Here is a 23,005-nt window from a genome sequence, read left to right on the forward strand (position 1 = left end):
AAGGTCTGCTTTGTACTGATGACTTTCTGAAACACAGTTAACCCATCACAATCTCCACAAAAGTCCTAATTTCCATGAATATGCCTGGCTTAGAATCTAGCTTTTCTGAGAACCATGTCAAAAGAATAGGTCGGTCAGCATTCTGAACCATATGAGCAGGTAGAAAAATAAATCCTGGAAGAATCCTATTAGCTTAAGGAGGATCTAATAAACACAATAGGGTGAGTTAAGGACAACAGGCTTATCACTGAAAACTGTTGTTTGTATGTCATGTACATACACACTGTTTTGTTCAATCATAATACATCATAATACAAAGCTAATCACAGCAATTGAAGGAAAGAAAGAAAGAGAATACATATGTGGTTGGAAAAGGTTTGGAAGAGTTTTAAAGGTAAGAATTGACATCCTAAATTTTGCCAAGGAACAAAAACAATAGCAAAAGTAGCTTAGGGCATGTAGGGAAAATATTATATTCTCCCTGTAGCTAATATGCTAGGCTGTATCTACAGGAGTATAGTCAGTGCCGGATTTACATATAAGCTAAACAAGCTATAGCTTAGGGCCCCATTCTCTTGGGGAGCCCCATAAAAATTCACTAGTAATTTACTTCTTCTTAATTGTATTTCAGTTCAACAATTACTTTGATAAAATACATATTTTGTTACGAGTAAATGGCTTTAGATACCTATTAGGTCCATAAATTACCATATAGCATGTATTCAACACAGAAAGCAATGGCTGTTTGTTGTTGACAAAGGACAGCTGGACATATAAAGGGCCCCATTACCTTCAGTAGTTTAAGACCTCATCAAACCTAAATCCAGCCCTGAGAATAGTGTCCAGACCTGCTCTATTCTGCCGTGGTCAGACCACACCTGGAGTACTGTGTCCAATTCTTTTTCCCCAATTTTTTTTTAATTCATTTTATAACACAAATAAACAACACAAGCATAAAAACAAACAATACAAACAAATTCTTGTCTTATCCTTATTTTTTCTAAACATTGTTAGGTGATCTTCCCCAAGTCCCCCCATCTGATTTTCATTTTACCTCATCTTTAGCAGTTTACATATACAGTGGTACCCCGCAAGACGAATGCCTCGCAAGACGGAAAACCCGCAAGACGAAAGGGTTTTCTGTTTTGGAGGCGCTTCGCAAGACGAATTTACCTATGGGCTTGCTTCGCAAGACGAAAGCCCATAGGGAAATCTCCGGGGACCTCTTTTAAATGCTGGTGGTGGGGAGCAAAGCCTTTTCCCCCCCTCCGGCCTTCAGAAGAGGTCCAGGAAGGCCGGCGGGGGCCAAAAGGCTTTGCTCCCCACCGCCAGCATTTTAAAAGCAGTCCGGCATAGCAGGGAAGCGCTTCCCGCTATCGCGGACGGCTTTTGAAGGCAGGCGGGGGGGAAAGACTTTCGCCCCCCCCTGCCTGCCTTCCCGGGAGAGCGAAGAAAGGCAGCGCCTTTCTCCGCTGTCGCCGACGACTTTTGAAGGCAGGCGGGGGGGGAAGACTTTCACCCCCCGCCCGCCTTCAGAAGAGGTCCTGGACCTCTTCTGAAGGCTGGCAGGGGGCGAAAGTCTTTGTCTCCCCTGCCTGCCTTCCCAGGGGCTTTTAAATCGCCCCGGACAGCGGAGAAGTCCTCCGCTGTCCCGGGGCGATTTTAAAATGCCGCCCGCCAGCATTTTAAGATCGCCCCGGACAGCGGAGAAGTCCTCCGCTGTCCCGGGTTTTTTTAAAATGCTGGGGGTGGGAAGAAAAGCCCTTGTCCCCCCCCCCAGCCTTCAGAAGAGGTCGGGGACAGACTGTCCACGGACCTGGTCTGAAGGCGGTTTCCCTAGGAACGCATTAATTGATTTTCAATGCATTCCTATGGGAAACAGTGCATCGCAAGACGAAAAACTCGCAAGACGAAGAGACTTGCGGAACGAATTAATTTCGTCTTGCGAGGCACGACTGTATCATAATTTTTTTACCATTTTTTATCACACTTTTACCATAAAAATCTTCACATATTATCCCTTACAAATAATACTATTTTAAAATACACTAACTTCTTCTAACCCTACAGCCTATATCCACGTCCAAGGCTATTCTAAGATTTAAATATTAACATATATTTTTTTCAAATATTCTTTAAACTTCTTCCAGTCTTCTTCCACCGTCTCTTCTCTCTGGTCTCGGAGTCTCCCGGTCAGTTCAGCAAGTTCCATATAGTCCATCATCTTCATCTGCCATTCTTTGATAGTTGGTAAATCTTGTTTCTTCCAATTCTTCACTAGTGATATTCTCACAGCTGTTGTGGCAGACAGAAAAAAAGTAACATTCTTTTTGGGAATTTCACCCCCCCCCCACTATACCAAGTAAAAAGGCTTCTGGTTTCCCAATAAATGTGTTTTTCAACACTTTTTTCAGTTCATTATAAATCCTTTCCCAGAAGTCTTTTACCTTGGGGCATGTACTGTGTCCAATGCGGGGCACCACCATTTAAGAAGGATGTTGACAAGCTGGAACGTGTGCAGATGAGGCCAACCAACATTATCCAAGGCCTGGAAACTAAGCCTTATGGGGAATGGTTGGGAGGGGTCTTGGGGATCACATAGGCAGAAGTACGCAATTGGAGGGGGAGAAATCACGCACCACGAGGCATTACGACACTCTTGAGTCCCCTTCCATAGTCTTCCATTTGGGGTGTACTTGGGGCTGCCCTTTAGGGCTGACATGCACATCTTTGTGAATGCTGAGCAGTCGGGCCCGGGTGTGCGTGTCAGGTTCACAAAGCTCACTTAGCAAGAAGGAATCATTTGTACCCAGTCACTGGCTGGGGAGACACAGAATGTGGCCGTTTACATGTCCAGTGGAGTTGGAGGGAATTAACATACAGTGGTGCCCCACAAGCCGAATGCCTCGCAAGACGGAAAACTCGCTAGATGAAAGAGTTTTCCGTTTTGGAGGTGCTTCGCAAAACGAATCTCCTATGGGCTTGCTTCGCAAGGCAAAAATGTCTTGCAAGTTCCTGCGGGTTTTTTCCCTCCCCCCTTTTTCTAAGCCACTAAGCTGCTTATCAGCTGATCCAATAAGCCTATAAGCCACTAAAAGCCGCTAAAAACCGCTAATAGCGCTAATCCGCTAATCCGTCAATGGGCTTGCTTCGCAAGACGAAAAACCGCTAGATGAAGAGAATCACAGAACGGATTATTTTCGTCTTGCGAGGCACCACTGTACATTAATTCAAACCCACCTGCCCCTACTTGCACAATTTGGTTGTCATTTGGCAGATCTTCTATTGCTATATTTGAATAAACGTGACCCTTTCACCATTACCCTGCCTCTCTGGTCGTCTTTCAGGGTGTGTTGGCAAAGCTGTAAGTCCCTTACAAGAGTCCTTGCCATCTCTTTGATATACATAAATGCAAACTGCCTCTTTAGACAAGGATGCCTGAATAGACATCTGATCATCTCTCCTCATAGATATTAATGATCCTTTCCTGTTTACAGCAGCACTAGTGTCAAATAAGGTAGATTAGGCCCATTGACAAAATGAATGTTTCTGGCTTTCAGCAGGGGGATTAATATTGATTTTCCTTTTGAAGTCTTAAAAGCTTGTGATAAACTCTCCATGTCAATTCAGAAATATAAGAGGATAATCTTCTCCAAAACACTCATCATTTTTGTTGATTAATGCATTGATACCTGGGAAGGGGAAGACTAGTACTTGGAAATATATATTTTTACACACTGTTAACAATCCAACACTTTTGGCAAACAAGGCAGGGCAAAAAAACCCCCACCACCACCAGTACTTGAAAAGCACTTATGATATTCTTCTGTGTTACATTCCTTGAGATGTCTTCTGGATTCAATGTCCTCCTTCTCCTTCTCCAAAGGCCTACCTAGTACAGCATTCTGTTCTCACCATGCCCTCCTGAGAGAAAGTGGTAAGATATGTTTTAAATAAATAATATATTAAATACTACTGCTTTGAGGGCTGATTTGGAGAGCAGATAAGTTGCCCTCCCTTCCCAGCATGCAACTCAAAGAATGAACAGTGTGATGCAGCACTAAAAAAAACCCCTAATGCTATACTAGGCTGCGTCAATAGAAGCATCATGTCCAGATCAAGGGCAATACAGTGGTATCTCGGGTTACAGATGCTTCAGGTTACAGACTCCGCTAACCCAGAAATAGTACCTCGGGTTAAGAACTTTGCTTCAGGATGAGAACAGAAATCATGCGGCGGAGGCGTGGCTAAAGTGGTATCTTGGGTTAAGAACAGTTTCAGGTTAAGAACGGCCCTCCGGAATGAATTAAGTTCTTAACCCGAGGTACCATGGTAATAGTACCACTCTATTCCGCCTTGGTCAGACCACACCTGGAATACTGTGTCCAATGCTGGGCACCATCATTTAAGAAGGATGTTGACAAGCTGGAACGTGTGCAGAGGAAGGTAACCTAGATGCTCATGGGTCTAGAAACCAAGACTTATGAAGAACAATGGAACAATGTGTATGTTTAGCCTGGAAAAGAGGAGACTGAGAGATGATAGTCATCTTCAAATATCTCAAGGGCTGTCACATGGATGAGGGAACAAGTGTGCTTTCTCCTGCTCTGAAGGATAGGACTCAAATTAATGGCTTCAAGTTGCAAGAAAAAAGATTCCAGCTAAACGTTCTGTTCCAGAAGAACGTTCTGACAGTAAGAGCTGTTTGACATTGGAAGAGTCTCCCTCCAATGTCTCTGTTCAGACCAATGTCTCTGTTAAGTTTAAAACCATGGAGAGACCTGGTCTGAACAGAGACATTGGATTCTTATCTCATTATACATGACTAAGCCATTCTCACCTTCTCACCCCTTGCCTTTTCCTGTAAGACCTATTACAGTCGTTAAGAGTCGTCAACAGGCTCATCTCAGCTATCTGCCAATCTCCCATTCCCACCACCCTTCTGAGTAAAACCCCTCCCCACCTTCTCACTATATAGAAGGGTCTGGCAACTTCTGTTTCAGTGTAACTGAAGAAGTGTGCATGCACACGAAAGCTCATACCAAGAACTAACTTAGTTGGTCTTTAAGGTGCTACTGGAAGGAATTTTTTATTTTGACTATGACAGACCAACACGGCTACCTATCTGTAAATGTAAAAATACACTGATTCCTGGACCGTCTGCAGGCCGGATTTAGAAAACAGTTGGGCCAGATCCAGCCCCCGGGTCTTAGTTTGCCTACCCATGCACTAATATAAGGTTGACTTGGGATCTGCTTCTAAGTAAGCACGCACCAGACTGTTTCACTGGTATTGTTATATATATATATATATATTGGGGGGGACCCCTTAAACCCTAGAAATTAATAAATTTTGATTATTTGGGATGTGAAGGAAGAAATACAAGCTGCAGAGGAATTCCTGGCCTAGCCTATGCAAAACGACCTGGTCAGGCTAGGGTGATTAAGAAACAATACAGGATCACTGAAGGCCATTGGCAATGCAAGAGAACTGTCCTTCCCCCTTGCCCTGAGGTGCAAACAGAGACTGAGGGTTTGGAAGGTTGCCAGGGTAACTTTGTGTTTGAGGTGACAGGAAAAGGGCATCTGGTAGCAAGCAGTTCTGAGAAGAAGAAGCAGGAAGAGAGAGAGAGAGAGAGAGAGATCCATCCATCTTGGGCAGGATGGCTGAAGGCTGGGTGGAAGAGATGCCTAGGACTCCAGGACGGCACTGCTGTGGGGTACAGGCTTTCTTGAAAGGACCATGTTGCAAGATCTGGATTCTCTCTATGCAGACTGAAGGTATGAATAGGTGAATAAACCATCTTTCTTAAAGCTTCAGTCTCCGCCATGTCTCAGTTCTCCAAAGGACCACATAGAATATTGCCACCGCTCAGCAGAGAGAGAGAGGTGGAGGCACCCAACTTTTGTAACAGTACTTATGCAGGACTTCTCCTAATCACTCGCCTACATACCGTATTTTTCACTCTATAAGACGCACCTTTCCCCTCCTAAATAGTAAGGGGAAATGTGTGTGCGTCTTATGGAGTGAATGCAGGTGGGAGGCTCTGCTCAGCGCTCCCTTTAAAGAGCCGCGTGGATTGTGTGTGCGGCTCTTGGGGGCTTTTCCCTGAGGAGGGAGAGGGGCTGCGCAGCGATCCCGTTTGCTGTCCTGACTTCTGGGATTCAGAATATTTTTTTTCTTGTTTTCCTCTTCCAAAAACTAGGTGCGTCTTATGGTCTGGTGCATCTTATAGAGCGAAAAATACGGTAATTTCAGTAAGCCTTTTTTTTAAAAAAAAAAAAAGACCTGTAAAATAGACTACCATCAATCCCTCATCATAGAGCAGTCCTGAGCACCTGATAAGCCATCAACTGTGAGTTTTTGTTGTTGTTGTTTTAAACAGGATCTGGACTCAACCAGTTCAAAACAAGAAGCGTTCCACATCCTGGAACTTCAAGGCCACGAGAAAATAATCTCTTCCGTCTGCTTGACACCTGTGATACCAGCACAGAGACGCTTGTTTTCTTTTTGCCATCATTTACCCTGTGATTGTGTTCCATTCATGACTGTTACTATAGTAACCCTGGTGCTAACATTTTTATAATATGCTTCCTATTGGATGAAAATATCATAAAATTGAAGGATAAGTTGTTTAGGTAGAACAATAGGGCATCTGATATTGAATCTTCAAGCACTTAATAAGAACTATTCCAAGTAATGGCACAGTACTATTATCATATCACTTAGTCAAATGGCAGCAAATTATTGTATTACTCACATCTCGTTGGGTCCATGCAAAATTATCAGAGAGATGCCTCGGAAGATGACATTTAGCACGCTCCTTTTTATGCGGCAAAGTGGTTAAAAGCACATTCGGATTCTAAAATGTTTCCCATCTCTTGACAGCTTGCTGATGCATTCCATCGGCTCCCCTGCCTTTAAAGCTGTTAACTACAGCTCTAAAACTTCTGATAATTATGAACCTTGCCGTCATGCTAAACTAGATTGACAGATGAAATACTGATTACTAAGGACTTATTAAGGACTACTTTGCAACCAATTATGCTGACATTTGGCTTGATTTGACAGTTGAATTGAGCAGAAGATCCCTCCAAACAGAACAGAACCGTTTTATTTTATTTTTTACCCTCATCATTCAAAGATAATTGTTCGGAGAGGATTCATTAATATGCCACTACAAAATTTATTTTTATCTGAGGATGGAGTACACTTGATTCCAGCAGCTGAAAAATACTATACAAACAAGCTTTCACATGCATTTTAGACTTCACTGTTTGTTCTCCCTGAAAATAAGCCACCTCTTATTGCCCTTTTCCAAGGATTCACATTAACCTTCCATAGAAAAGGGATAAAAAGTACCCCAACGTCGTAAGAATCTCCCACTGGGGGAGAAGGGGTCACCTGTGAAATTTCGCCAATTGTTTAGTGCTGCCAATCAACAGGTTCTGAACTTTCAGCCTCAACAGAAACCATCTAGGCAACAGAACCTCTGCATGTCTTCCATGGAATTTGTACTTCCATAGGATCCTAGGAAATGTTCAAGGTCCATATAGAAGATTGGTTTGGACAGTGTCATCCTGCGCAAGCTAAGAATATAGCTTAGAGCACAACCATCGAGGCCAGCCTTACCAGTGGACAAATTGAGGCAGCAACCTCAGGCAGCTGATTTGGGGTGTCATTAAAAGGCAGCAAATCGTTGGTTATTATTGTATTTGGGGACAGGAGAAAAGCAGGCAGAAGAAAAGCACTTGTGGGGGGGGGGGTTTTGCCCCAGGTGTAAGGGGGGGGGAGTTGCTGATTCTTTTCAGGTGGCAAAACGTCTTGCTCCCTGGCTGCCAACATTCGCCTATGGCCAGGGGTCAGCTGTGGGCCAGTCCACCATTCCTCAGACCATGTGGTGGGCTGGACTGTATTTTGAAGGAGGGGGTGAAATGAACGAATCCCTATGCCCCACAAATAACCCAGAGATGCATTTTAAATAAAAGGACACATTGTACTCATGTAAAAACACCAGGAAGGCCCCACAAATAACTCAGAGGTGCATTTTAAATAAAAGGACACATTCTACTCATGTAAAAACACGCTGATTCCCGGACCGTCCGTGGGCCGGATTTAGAAGGCGAATGGGCCGCATCCGGGCCCCGGGTCTTAGGTTGCCTACCCCTGGCCTATGCCTTTGGGAGGGGATTCTAAATTTTAAAGGAGAATGTAACATTTCATTATTGTCCATTGATTGGTCAACTCCTAGCTCAATCATTCAGTTGTCTGTAAATCTGGGTGTAAAACAGGTTTGTCACTCTGCAACATAAACCTTTGGCGCATCTTCTAAAGATGACCCTTCTAACATGAATTTGGTGCATCACGAGAAAGAGGGTTTCACGCCCGACTCTTTGAATTTTGAAGTTCCTCAAAAAACATTTCTATGCAGTCATAAGCAAACATCACTTCAGGATAAAATGCTCACCTAAATCCACATAAGGGCCACTGTAGGAAGAGGGTAGAATTATTATTATTATTATTATTATTATTATTATTATTATTATTATTATTAATACCCCGCCCATCTGGCTGGGTTTCCCCAGCCACTCTGGGAAGCTTCCAACAAAATATTAAAATACAATAGTCTGTCAAACATTAAAAGCTTCCCTAAACAGGGCTGCCTTCAGATGTCTTCTAAAAGTTTGGTAGTTGTTTTTCTCTACGCTTTCTCTACAATTCGGTCTATGTTTAAATGCGAACCGCTCTAATTTGCCCTTTCCAAAGCAATGCAAGAACCAAAACACAGCCATCTGTCGAAATTTATACCATACAACTATAGAATTGTAGAGTTGGAAGGGACCATGATAGTTGTCTAGTTCAGCCTCCTGGAATGCAGAAATATTTTGCCCAACCTGGGGCTCGAACCTGAGATTAAGAGTCTCATGCTCTGCCAACTGGGCTAGGGCAGATCTTCAGCCAAATAATGTGCACAAAAATCCACCTTCTGTGGTAAAGTGTGAATAAAAGTGCATATATTCCTGGAGAGAAACCTAAAGTGACAGATCTGTCCATTCCTAGTATATCTTACTGGACTTGAAGACATATCAGCTAAACTTTTAAGACAATGTTTGATAAAGCCACTTCGAGCTAGGGAGGAGGTGGGGTTGTGGGCTTCACGCCCCTCCCCACATACGTGGGGGCTGGCTTTCAGCCCCCGCGATAGCAGGGGAATCCTCGGATGCGTCATCGCCCGGGCCAGCCAATCGGCAGGCCCGGGAGGTGTGGTCTGCTCTATTTAGGGCTGGTGCAGCCGGGGATCTCCCTCTTTCCCGCGCCTCAACTGATCAGGTTTTCCCTCCCCTCCCACCCTTTAGCTAGGCCCCCCAAATTTGCTATGGGCTTCAGTTGGTTGCCGTCAAGGGGCCTGGTAGGAATTTTCCCAATTGGCAGATTGGCACCGCCACTTGGTTTTCGCCTACCTCGTAGCAAATCGTCACAACTCCCCGGTATTGGCGGTTAGGCATTGGTAGGGGTATTGTTATGCAGATGAGGGGGGAGGAAGTGCCATAATCTTCCCTCAAAACAAAGGGTAGTCCCATAAAGGATTCCGGGGGCGTGGCCTTGTCCTAAGCCTATGGAGGTGTGGGCCCACGGCACGCCCCCATTTGGTGACCCCGGGGGAGGTCCTAGTTGACGTGCCTCAGCAGGACTCTCCCTATTGGTGCTTAACCCTTACCGATCTTCAAGCAAGCGGGCTGAAGCCCTTTAGTTGATAGGACCAATGCCTAAGCCAATACCACTCAAATCCTGTAATCAATAAAGTTATGGCCTAATTTGACCCATTAACTCGAATTCTTGTGTCTCGTGTCTTTATTTCTGGGGTGGGGGGAACTCGCCACACAAACCATAATATTTTTGTGCATACCAATGAAGGTTGATTGATATTATTTTTGTGCATACCAATGAAGGTTGATTGGTATTATTTTTGTGCATTCTTCTGTATTAACCAAAGAGACCAGTTGCTGTGGAATAAACAGCTGCAGATATCTGTCCTATAATTAAAGTACAATCCTATATGTATGCCTCTCAGAAATAAGTGTCATTACGTTCAGTGGGTCTTATTGCCCCATAAATGTGCACAGGATTGCAGTCCAAGCAGATACCGAAAGAGTGGTGAATTTCTGCAATCTTTCTGGCAGATTCCCCTTTATCCATTCCTCTGGGAAGTTCAGAATATGCTTACGTTCGACAGTGATAATTTTACATTTTTATCAAGGCTGCTTTAATTTAGCACATTATTCTGTGCGATAAATGACAACTGCTTTCAGAATATTGACAAATGCAATGATAATTAAGGCAAACAATAAACCACCAGCTGTCTTGACGACAATGGATTCCTGCAGAATGCAAGGCTTTCTGTGGCACCGAACCAGAAACCAAATTTCCCCCGCTAGCCAAGAAAACACAGGCTTCTAATGCAGCTACAGGTCTCAAATCCAATACACTCAGCAGCTCAGAATAGTGATATTTCATTACACCCTAATCATGCCATCAAATGGGATGCCTCAGTTCAGGGGAAAGTTAAGTGCCCTTACCTCCCATTGATTTCAGGGGGATTTTTGCGCCACTTAAGAATTTGGCGTGAATAAATCTCTCCAGTGCTCCAATGAATGTATATTTTAAAAATATGCAGTTTTGAAACAGCAATTAACAGAACAAACCCAAATATAGGAATTTGGTAAAATGTCTGCTGGCTTAAATTAAGATGACATAATTTATTTCTATTCCAAATTCCATTCAGAAGCATGTTTGCTGCCAGCTGCACACCCTCCAACATTCCTCAGATGAAAATAGGTACATTTTTCACTCTGCCCTCCAACTGACCCTCACCAAAACCCAATTTTCTGCCCCCCTCATCCCTCAAATCATCATCACCACCACAATAACAACAAGAGGGCACAGCACACATGCCATCCTGAGAAAACTCAGATTTTCTTTCATTTTGTTCTTTGGTAGATTTACACAACGAAAGACACACACCAATAAATAAATTTTAGAAAGGGCAAGGTTAGACATGGATGAACAAAGCAATTTTCTTTTTCAAAAAAACCAGCTGCTCCACTCCCCCTTTCTTCCCTTCCCCTTTTAAATATATATTTTATTAAATTTTCTGTTTTACCGTTTAAAATGCTCATTATACATCTTTAAGATATCAATGTCTTCCCTTCTTCTCTTTCCACGGTTCATTTTGCATATCATAAATATTTTACAAAAACTATACCCTTCAGTATTCCATTACTGCATCCATCAAAAGTTGTTTACACTGTTGAATTTATCTTAATGCTGCCAGTGTTTTCAGTTGTTTCACATATATTCAATAAACATTTTCCAATCTTCTTTAAACGTATGTTCTTCTTATTCTCTTATTCTATATGGAAAGTTTGCAGGTTGTGCATATTCTGTCAACTTAAGTTGCCATTCTTCTTTGGTTGGGACCTTGCTCATTTTCCATTTAGGGGCTAACAAAACATGGGCCGGAGTAAGGTAAAGGGTAAAGGGACCCCTGACCATTAGGTCCCGTCATGGACAACTCAGGGGTTGCAGCGCTCATCTCGCTTTACTGGCCAAGGGAGCCAGCGTACAGCTTCCGGGTCATATGGTCAGCATGACTAAGCCGCTTCTGGCGAACTAGAGCAGCGCACGGAAACGTCGTTTTCCTTCCCACCGGACTGGTACCTATTTATCTACTTGCACTTTGACGTGCTTTCAAACTGCTAGGTTGCCAGGAGCTGGGACCGAGCAACGGGAACTCACCCCGTCGCGCGGATTTGAACTGCCAACCTTCTGATCAGTAAGCCCATAAATAACCTTTTTTGACACCTGGGAATTTCAGTCTGAATTATCCCCACCAGAAAGGACTCTGCCTGTACCTCAGAGCCAGCACGTCTAACGAGGCTGGGCAATAGCTAGGAGCTGCCCAAGGGAGGAGGCCAGCAGCCGCCACCATGGAGAGGCCTTAATCTTCCAACAAAAGTTTAAAAATACATCAAAACCCCAGTCATTAAAAAAATTCCCTAAACAGGGTTGCCTTCAGATGTCTTCTAAAAGTCAGATAGTTGTTTATTTCTTTGACATCTGATGGGAGGGCGTTCCACAGGGCGGGCGCCACTACCAAGAAGGCCCTCTGCTTGGTTCCCTGTAACTTCATTTCTCATGGTGAGGGAACCACCAGAAGACCCTTGGCGCTGGATCTCAGTGTCCGGGCTGAATGATGGGGGTGGAGATGCTCCTTCAGGTATACTGGGCCAAGGCCGACAAACATATCTACATGCCTCTAGCTACCATCCCAAACATACCAAACAGTCCATTGTATATAGCCAGGCACTACGTTACAGCCGCATCTGTTCCAATTCTACAGACAGAGACTCTCACCTAAGAGATCTACAGCAAACCTTTTCAGAACTAAAATACCCAGCAGATGAAGTTAGACAACAGATCAACAGAGCCAGACTTATACCCAGAGAGAACTTGCTGCAAGACAGACCCAAAAAAGAAAATAACAGAACACCTCTAGTCATCACATACAGCTCCCAAGTTAAAACAGTACAACGCATCATCAGAGATCTACAACCTCTCCTGGACAATGACAGTTCTCTTTCTCAAGCTCTGGGAGGAAGACCTTTCATTGCCTACAGACAGCCACCCAATCTTAAACAACTCCTAACCCACAATAATACTACAACCAGACTTAACACAGACACTGGCACCAGAGCCTGCAATAAACCCAGATGCCAACTTTGCTGCCACATACACCCGGACAACACCATTACTGGCTCCAACAACATCACACATACCATCTCGGGACTATTCAATTGCTCATCGTCTAACATTGTGTATGCCATCAAATGCCAACAGTGTCCTTCAGCTCTCTATATTGGACAAACAGGCCAAACCTTACGCCAAAGAATAAATGGACATAAATCTGACATCAAGAATCACAAAACAGAGAAACCAGTAGGAGAACACTTCAATCTCCCAGGACATTCTATACAAGATCTCAAAGTAGCTGTTTTACTACAAAGGAATTTCAGAAATAGACTGGAAAGAGAAGCTGCTGAATTGCAACTCATTATCAAACTTAAAACCATGGAGAGACCTGGTTTGAACAAAGACATTGGATTCTTATCCCATTATACATGACTAAGCCATTTCTCACCTTCTCACCCCTTGCCTTTTCCTGTAAGACCTATTACAGTCGTTAAGAATCGTCAACAGGCTCATCTCAGCTATCTGCCAATCTCCCATTCCCACCACCCTTCTGAGAAATACCCCTCCCCACCTTCTCACTATATAGAAGGATCTGGCAACTTCTGTTTCAGTGTATCTGAAGAAGTGTGCATGCACACGAAAGCTCATACCAAGAACTAACTTAGTTGGTCTTTAAGGTGCTACTGGAAGGAATTTTTTTATTTTGACTATGGCAGACCAACACGGCTACCTATCTGTAACTAGGGCTTTAAAGGTCAACACCAACACTATGAATTGTGCTCAGAAACGTACTGTGATCCTAAATGTCTGCTGCCTTATAGGATGTCTTCAAGAGAAGAAAAGGCTAAGGAGTAAAACCTACACAAATCTGGAGGGGAGTCCCTAAGACAAGTGGGCAGTTCCTTGTACAGTGCTACCTTGGGTTAAGTACTTAATTCGTTCTGGAGGTCCGTTCTTAACCTGAAACTGTTCTTAACCTGAAGCACCACTTTAGCTAATGGGGGTCTCCTGCTGCCGCCGCACCACCGGAGCATGATTTCTGTTCTCATCCTGAAGTAAAGTTCTTAACCTGAGGTACTATTTCTGGGTTAGCGGAGTCTGTAACCTGAAGCGTATGTAACCCGAGGTACCACTGTACACCTCCTTCCAGCAACTCCTGTGGTTAAGCTGGTGCCAAACGTATTGCTCTGCTTTCTTTTGGACCACATCCACGAAGCCAAGGGGGATTAGGTCATCTGGGCAGACCAGGACCCTCATACACACTGCCCTGGTTTGCACCCCAGGGAGGTTACTTGGGTACTGCTAACGCAGAGGTTTGACTTCACCCCCAGAGGCACACTCCATTGTCTCTCGAGACAGAGGGATACCACCAAGAAGTCATATAGGGCTTTAATAGACGCGTGAGCATTCTCATAATGTGCCATGAATTATAGCAAAAGTGTTGAATCAGCAATAGAAATAGAACAGTGGTACCCAATGGGGATATTAATAATAGTAGCAGTTGGCACTAAATGCATGCAAGGCCTCAAATTCCACGTTCCTGAAATCCTACCTTAGTTGCTAAAGGTTACCAGGCACATATTTCTGAGCTTTTCTCTAGCATCATGAGGTCTAGAAAATCCATCATTTTAATAATGATGATGATAATAATAATAGCTGAGATTCTCAAATAATAGGCTGCAATGTGTGGCATATTACCTCCAGCACCAAACTTCGTTCTCCTTTTCGAGAACAAAACATACACATTTGTCTCCATTTTGCCTGATATCAAAGTGTTTGCTGTAAGAAGAGTTAGCAAATATTAAGAGTGATTGTTGGGTTTAGTAAATGATATCCCTTGTTATTGAATGTCACTTATTCTCTGTTAGGCCAAAACGGGAAGAGGATTCCACCAGAGACTTTTATTAGATTGCAAACGGCAGCACATCACTGTCCTCAATAGATCATGTTGAATTTCTAGAGGGGGAATTTGTAGGTATAGCTATTTTGTAATAAAATGTGCAATAAAAACAACAACTTTGCAGTACACCAGCTAGAGCTATTGTGTTCAGCTCTAAAGGCCAAATGTACGTTGAATATCTGTGCATGTTGCATGCACAGACTAGCCATCAAAGAATGATTTCTGACATTTTTGTGAGCTTCCTATGAGAATCCAGTCATGACTGGAATCTAAATGCCTGGGCCCTACAAGAGTTGGTCATAGAACAAATCAGAAACACAGTGACCCTGGGGTGTATGCAGTGTCTTGTGATCAATTTTGTGGGGATTGGCTTATCTTCCCCCACTCAATATTTTATTCAAGTTGGCACCCCTTCCCAGGACAATGGGATGAGTGAGATGAATCTATCAAATTTTCACTTTCCAAAATAATAACGAGAACCGAAAGACAGTCATCCTTTGAAATTCTCACTCATCTGAGTTTTGTGATGGAGTTTTCCATCCAAGCAACGTTTACAAAAATGTATCTAAAAAGCATGAGTGTGCCTAAAATGCGTGCACTAAGGAAAACATACAAAACTGCATTATGTTAGAGGAAATTGCTTGCAGAAATGGATACCTTAGGTAAAGGTAAAGGAACCCCTGACCGTTAAGTCCAGTCACTGACGACTCTGGGGATGAGGTGCTCATCTCGCATTACTAGACGAGGGAGCCAGTGTTTTGTCCGCAGACAGCTTCCAGGTCAGCATGACTAAGCTGCTTCTGGTGAACCAGAGCAGTGCATGGAAATGCCGTTTACCTTCCCGCTGGAGCTGGACCTATTTATCTACTTGCACTTTGACGTGCTTTCGAACTGCTAGGTTGGCAGGAGCAGGGACCGAACAACAGGAGCTCACCCTGTTGCTGGGATTCAAACTGCCGACCTTCTGATCAGGAAGCCCTAGGCTCTGTGGTTTAGACCACAGCGCCATCTCCTTAATGCAAGGAGATACTTGCATTGAAATCTGGTGAATTTACAAGAGGATGTTAAAATTTCTTTGCAATATTTAGAGAACGGAATTTAAGGTCAGTCTCTCGTTTTGGGATTCAGGATTCATCTGCTGCAGATTTTCCAATTGTGCAAGATCATTGGCTTCAAAAGAGGTCTAGTAAGGAAAAGTAATAGGAGTTTTACCAACAATTTCATTGGGAATCAGGGATGGTACAAATGACCATTTTATCACACATGTGCACCTGATTTGTGATCAATCCCTCCTATTTCATGGCAGAACAATATAGAAAAGAAGACACTCGGAGAGGTTGGAGAGGCAAACGATGAAAATTATAAAGAATAATTTATCTTGGAAGGATTCCTTATCTTCAAGCATTGAGTGATTGAAATGATGAAATACAAAGCCACTTCCGAGCTGGAAAGGAGGTGGGGTTGCGGGCTTCACGCCCTCCCCCACATTCGCGGGGGCTGGCTCACAGCCCCTGCGAGATTGAGGGAATCCTTGGCCGTGTCATCTCCCTTGCCAGCCAATCAGCTGGCTCAAGAGGCATGGCCTGCGCTACTTAGGGCTGGCGCAGCCGAGGATTTTCCACTTTTGTCGCTCCAGCTGATCCGGTTTCCCATCCCTCCCACCCTACAGGTCAGGCTCTCTGACATTGCTATGGACTTCGGTTGGTCGCCGTCAAGGGGCCTGGTAGGAATTTTTTCCACTTGGCAAATTGGCTCCAGCCATTTGGTTTTTTGCCTACCTCGTAGCAAATCGTCACAACTCTGCAGCATTGGCAGTTAGGCATTGGTAGGGGTATTGTTATGTAGACGTGTTGGGGGGAGGAGTGCCATCACCTCCCCCAAATATTGAAGGGTAGTCCGGTAAAGGATTCCGGAGGGCGTTGCCTTGTCCAAAGCCTATGGAGGTGTGGGCCTAAGGCATGCCCCCAAGCGGTGACCCCAGGGGAGCTCCTAGTTGATGTGCATCAGCAGGACTCCCCCTACTGGTAGTTAACCCTCCCAGTCTTCAAGCAATCAGGCTGAAGCCGGTTAGTCTATAGGGCCAATGCCTAAGCCAATACCACTCATTTCCTGTAACCAATAAAGTTGTGGCCAATTTTCGCCCATTAACCTAAAATGATGGTGTCACGTGTCTTTCTTTCCAATGGGGGGGGGGGAGGCGGGAACTCACCGCGCAACATTATCAACTCAACCTTGCTACAATTTTCTGTATTCCTGTGATATCGGCCCATTCCTTCCTCTTGAAGGAATTTCTGCAAATTGATTGGAAACCATTCTTTAAACTTCTCCACTCAATGCAGAAAAGGGGAAAAAAATTGGAGAGAGAGAACAGAACCAAACAAGCCAAATTAAATAGGCTGCTAAATGTAATCACCTTAAATTACAGAGGAATCGTCATGCTAAAAGAACAAGTGTGAGTTCTTCACTGAAATGAAAGAGTTACAGGGCGAACTTATTCACAACAAGCCAGTGTAGAAAGTATATAATTATTATTATTTTTAATCCTGGAAGTTGCATGGATTAAGTTACATTTCCAAGGCAGCTTGTTTCTAAAGGGCTTATTACAGTTGCGAACCACAAACCTGTGACTTAAGAAAACATGAATTGATGTCATAATGAGGTTTAAACGGAGCCAGGGTGTCTACATTGCCTCCCCAAAGAGAGGGGTTCCCCTTCTATCCTGGGCACAGGGCCTCCTTTTCCTCCGCTGCTTAATGCAAATGTAAACAGAACAGAGGCCCAAGCCCAATTTGTAAGCGGCTGTCATGTATTTTTACTTTCTTCATCATTCACAAGGGCACTTTTCAAGCCGGGTTTATTGCACAAGATGCTTAAAATGACAAAAGGTCACACAAGCTTGCGCACAAATGCAGCTCCTGTTGGAAAGGTGGGCAGAAAGCCACCTCTAGAGTGGCAGCCTGGTCTTACAGTGGTACCTCTACTTACGAACATGATCCATTTCGTGGTGCCATTCACACCCCGAAAAGTCCGTAAGTAGAGTGCTGCTACTGCACATGGGTGAAGCACGCAGATCACGTCTGCATGTGTGTGAAGCGTGCACATCTCTTTGCATGTGCATGTGCGCACAGCGAACCTGGAAGTGAACACTTGTGGGTTTGCCACATTCGTAACCTGAAAAGCCACAACGTGAAGCAAACATAACACGAGGTATTGCTGCATGCATAAGGCACCATGTTCAACAGAATGAAGCATGTTGTTAGTTAGTTCACACCTTCAGAAGCACATTCATGGAATTGGCTTTCAAGACCCTGGTGAACCTGGGTTTTCGGGTTTGTACACTGGCTCCCAGTACATTCCCAAACACAATTCAAAGTGTTGGTGCTGACCTTTAAAGCCCTAAACGGCCTCAGTCCTGTATACCTGAAGGAGCGTCTCCACCCCCATCATCCAGCCCAGACACTGAGGTCCAGTGCCAAGGGCCTTCTGGTGGTTCCCTCCCTGCAATAAGTGAGGTTACAAGGAACTAGGCAGAGGGCCTTCTCGGTAGTGGTGCCCGCCCTGTGGAACGCCCTCCCATCAGATGTCCAGGAAATAAACAACTATCTGGCTTTTAGAAGACATCTGAAGGCAGCCCTGCTTAGGGAAGCTTTTAATGTTTAATAGACTATTGTATTTTAATATTCTTTTGGAAACCGCCCAGAGTGGCTGGGGAAACCCAGCCAGATGGGCGAGGTATAAATAATAAATTGTTATTATTATCTATTTAAAGTTTGGGTGTCCTCCAGATGTGGTTGGAATACAACTCAATCCCTGGTCATTTGCTATGCTAGATGGGTTTGATGGGAGTTCTTGTCCAACAACATCTAGCAGGGCTTCCCAAACTTGGGTCTCCAGCTGTTTGGGGACTACAGTTCCCATCATCCCTGACCACTGGTCCTGCTAGCGAGGGATGATGGGAGTTGTAATCCCAAAACAGCTGGAGACCCAAGTTTAGGAAGCCCTCATCTAGAGGCATTGATGGGGGGTGGGAATGGATGAACCGCAAAGTAAAACACTGTCAGGGGAGAGCAGGCTAATTTATTTAGTAGCAGTAGTTTGAGGAGAACAGTGCCTGTTCATTTTGTCTAGCATCTCAGTTTCTACAAATGCTAGAAAAAGAAAGAAAGAAAAATGAGACTCTCAAAATTATAGTTCATTGAAGGGGTTCTCCCTTTCCCCGCCCTGTAGGTGCCCATGGGTACAACATCCGTACCCCTGACCTAAAGAATGGAAGCAAATAGATCCATCTGCAGTGTTTATGACTGCCATCCTAAAACCCTAATGACACACATTATTTTTTGTTGTTGTTGTTTAGTCGTTTAGTCGTGTAGTCGTGTCCGACTCTTCATGACCCCATGGACCAGAGCACGCCAGGCACGCTTGTCTTCCACTGCCTCCCGCAGTTTGATCAAACTCATGTTGGTAGCTTCAAGAACACTGTCCAACCATCTCGTCCTCTGTCGTCCCCTTCTCCTTGTGCCCTCCATCTTTCCCAACATCAGGGCCTTTTCCAGGGAGTCTTCTCATGAGGTGGCCAAAATATTGGATTCTCAGCTTCAGGATCTGTCCTTCCAGTGAGTACTCAGGGCTGATTTCCTTCAGAATGGAGAGGTTTGATCTTCTTGAAGTCCATGGGACTCTCAAGAGTCTCCTCCAGCACCATAATTCAAAAGCATCCATTCTTTGGTGATCAGCCTTCTTTATGGTCCAGCTCTCACTTCCATACATCACTATTGGGAAAACCATAGCTTTTACTATACAGACCTTTGTTGGCAAAGTGATGTCTCTGCTTTTTAAGATGCTGTCTAGGTTTGTCACTGCTTTTCTCCCAAGAAGCAGGCGTCTTTTCATTTCATGACTGCTCTCACCATCTGCAGTGATCATGGAGCCCAAGAAAATAAAATCTCTCACTGCCTCCATTTCTTCCCCTTCTATTTGCCTGGAGGTGATGGGACCAGTGGCCATGATCTTTTTTGTTGTTGTTGTTGTTGTTGAGCTAGTTCTGCACACATTTGTAGGTTCTGACAATTGCAAGTTGCTTTGAGCTTTGGTGAGAAAAGCAAGTAACAAGTTTGCAACGCTTCGTATGAAGGTGCTTCGGCTCACCAGCCATCTATGAAAGACTGGTGGCCCTCACATTGCTCAGTGGGTTACAAATGGTGTGGGGCCACCCCAGACTAAAGCACAGTGTCTTGCTTCTGTATGCACAATCTTAAATGGTTCATAAGTCTTGATACGAAATATTCGTTAACGGAAGTGTGGTGGTTTTTTTGTATATATATATATAAATATGAAACGAAATAAATTGTACTAACTTTCCAATAAGCTTGAGAAAGGATAGAATCAATTTGTTTTCTTTATGTTCGCCGACATCCACTGCATAAATCATTTCTCCCTTGCCTTATGAGCTGGAGCCTCACTGGAGCGGTTCCCTTACTCTCGATCTCATTAAGCATCTCCAGGGTACAGAACACAAACAAGCGCTACCTTGTGCTAACACAGTCAGTGCTGATTGGCTTGTGTTCATTAAAGTGAAAGAGCCATTTCTCAGAGGGAAATGATACACACCAGTGTGTGTGTGTGTGTGTGTGTGTGTGTGTGTGTGTGTGTGTTTAAAAAAGGTTATATTGGATTCAGCTCAGTAGGGTGGGTTCAGGCCAGCATGAAAAAAAGTGAAGGGAGCCCCACTTTCAACACACACACACACACACACACAGAAGCAAAACTTACAAGGCACTAAATAAAAGGGCATGATTTAATCTGATGACCTTATGGTGCTGGAGGAGACCCTTGAGAGTCCCATGGACTGCATGGAGATCAAACCTATCCATTCTGAAGGAAATCAGCCCTGAGTGCTCACTGGAAGGACAGATCGTGAAGCTGAGGCTCCAATACTTTGGCAACCTCATGAGAAGAGAAGACTCCCTGGAAAAGACCCTGATGTTGGGAAAGATGGAGGGCACAAGGAGAAGGGGACGACAGAGGACGAAATGGTTGGACAGTGTTCTCGAAGCTACCAGCATAAGTTTGACCAAACTGTGGGAGGCAGTGGAAGACAGGATTGCCTGGCGTGCTCTGGTCCATGGGGTCACAAAGAGTCGGACACGACTAAACGACTAAACAACAACAACAACCCCAGCCTCAGGGCAAGCTCTCACAAGGTGGCTTGCAATAAAAAGAAAATTTATATGAGGCAAATAACATATGCTAAAATTTCCCACCCCCAGAAAAAATCACCTAATATAAGGTTGGTTGTTTTGCATAATACATTTTGAGTTTCGCAATTCTTCATCAGAGGCAGGAGTCCGTTATCTCCTGAGTGCTCTTCCAGAAAACGATTGAAGTCATTCAAGATACCACCAAAACAGCTGCCTCCAAAGTGATTATGCTTGAGATGAAACTATGGGTGGGTAAATCAGTCTATTTCTATGACATCTCACTTCAACATACATTCACCCATTTCCGCATTAATCTGCATTATTTTAATTCGCATTTTAATGTGTAATTTTTTAAAAAAGCTTTTCTTTCAAAATACCCATTTCTATTTTGAAATGCCATTTTTTAAAAAAAATTAGAAATCCACAGTAGAGCAATATTTATTAGGTCAACCTAATGTAGCACAAAATAGTGTGCAAGCTTTCAAGTTCTCCAGAGTTCTTTATCAGGGCAAACAAAGGGGGGAGGGCACTAAAGATGGCTGATGGTGAACCCACCTGGATCTTTATTACATGTTTAGTAGTGGGTGGGTCAGTTTAGGACATCTTAAAATGTATTTTGACACTTCTTTTTGAGCCGAGATCTGCACTGAAATATTCAGGAAGTGCGAATGTTGGTGAATAATGAAGGTCCACTCTGCACATTAGCCTGAGAAATGCAGGTCCAAGGCAGTTCATGTCTGGGCTCACAAAGATTACAGATTCTACTAAGTCTTGCTCAAATCTGTTGAAATTAATGGGCTTAACTGAGTCATGTTCATAAATTCCTATGGGCCTTCTCTGAATATACCTTAGGGAAGGCTTCCTCAACCTCGGCCTTCCAGATGTTTTTGGCCTACAACTCCCATGATCCCTAGCTAGAAGGACTAGTGGCCAGGGATGATGGGAATTGTAGTCTCAAAATATCTGGAGGGCTGAGGTTGAGGAAGCCTGATTTAGGTGAATATCATCTATATTCATCAGGCATTCCTTATCAAAATGTGTGATTGTAAAAACACAAATCTGGAAGGATTATACAAACAAACAAAAAGAGTTTGACAATTATCTATTTATTGTCCCATTGTTCATTTTGGACACTGGGGTCCACTTCCGAGGGCCTTCTGGCGGTTCCCTCACACTGAGAAGTGAAGTTACAGGGAACCAGGCAGAGGGCCTTCTTGGCGGTGGCACCCACCCTGTGGAACGCCTTCCCATCAGATGTCAAGGAAATAAAGAACCACACAACTTTTAGAAGACATCTGAAGGCAGCACAGGCAGATGGGCAAGGTACAAATAATAAAATTGTTGTTGTTGTTATTGTTGTTATTAATACTTACAGACCGACCCTTCATGAAACTATCAAGGCAGCATATAGCAAACGATCCAAGTACAATAGGTCAAGGTAAAGGGACCCCTGACCATTAGGTCCAGTCATGACCGACTCTGGGGTTGTGGCGCTCATCTCGCTTTATTGGCCAAGGGAGCGGCGTACAGCTTCCGGGTCATGTGGCCAGCATGACTAAGCCGCTTCTGGTGAACCAGAGCAGCGCACGGAAACGCCGTTTACCTTCCCGCTGGAGTGGTACCTATTTATCTACTTGCACTTTGACGTGCTTTCAAACTGCTAGGTTGGCAGGTGCAGGGACCGAGCAACGTCACGGGGATTAGAACCGCCGTCCTAGGCTCTGTGGTTTAACCCACAGCGCCACCCGCATCCCATGCAAGTACAATACAAATATATAAAAAATCATAAATACAACCTGCTCTTCTTGCAAAAGCTTAAGCAGCTTCATAGGCCTGTTAGCATACAAAGGTCTTCAAGAGACAATTGAGAGCCTGTTGATTCTTTGCTGGAAGAGGGGTCCACAACATGGGAGCAACGAGACTGAATCCCTGGCTTCTAGTTAAAACAAGTTGGGCCTCTGGAACACAGGCGATCGCAGCATTTCCTTCATCACTGTGAGAGATCTGTCTCTTTGTGGGATTTGGAGGAGAGGGTGGTCTTAGGCTCACTAACCCAGTCTCTCCTAATTAGAGTTAATTCTCCTCCATCCTTTCACTGAAATTCGATAGTCTTTCGCAAAGACTATAAATGGACCAGCTAAGGAAAGCCTGGTGTGAG

Source organism: Podarcis vaucheri (assembly GCF_965113315.1).
Source record: "Podarcis vaucheri genome assembly, contig: SUPER_10_unloc_1, whole genome shotgun sequence".
Classification (NCBI taxonomy): domain Eukaryota; kingdom Metazoa; phylum Chordata; class Lepidosauria; order Squamata; family Lacertidae; genus Podarcis; species Podarcis vaucheri.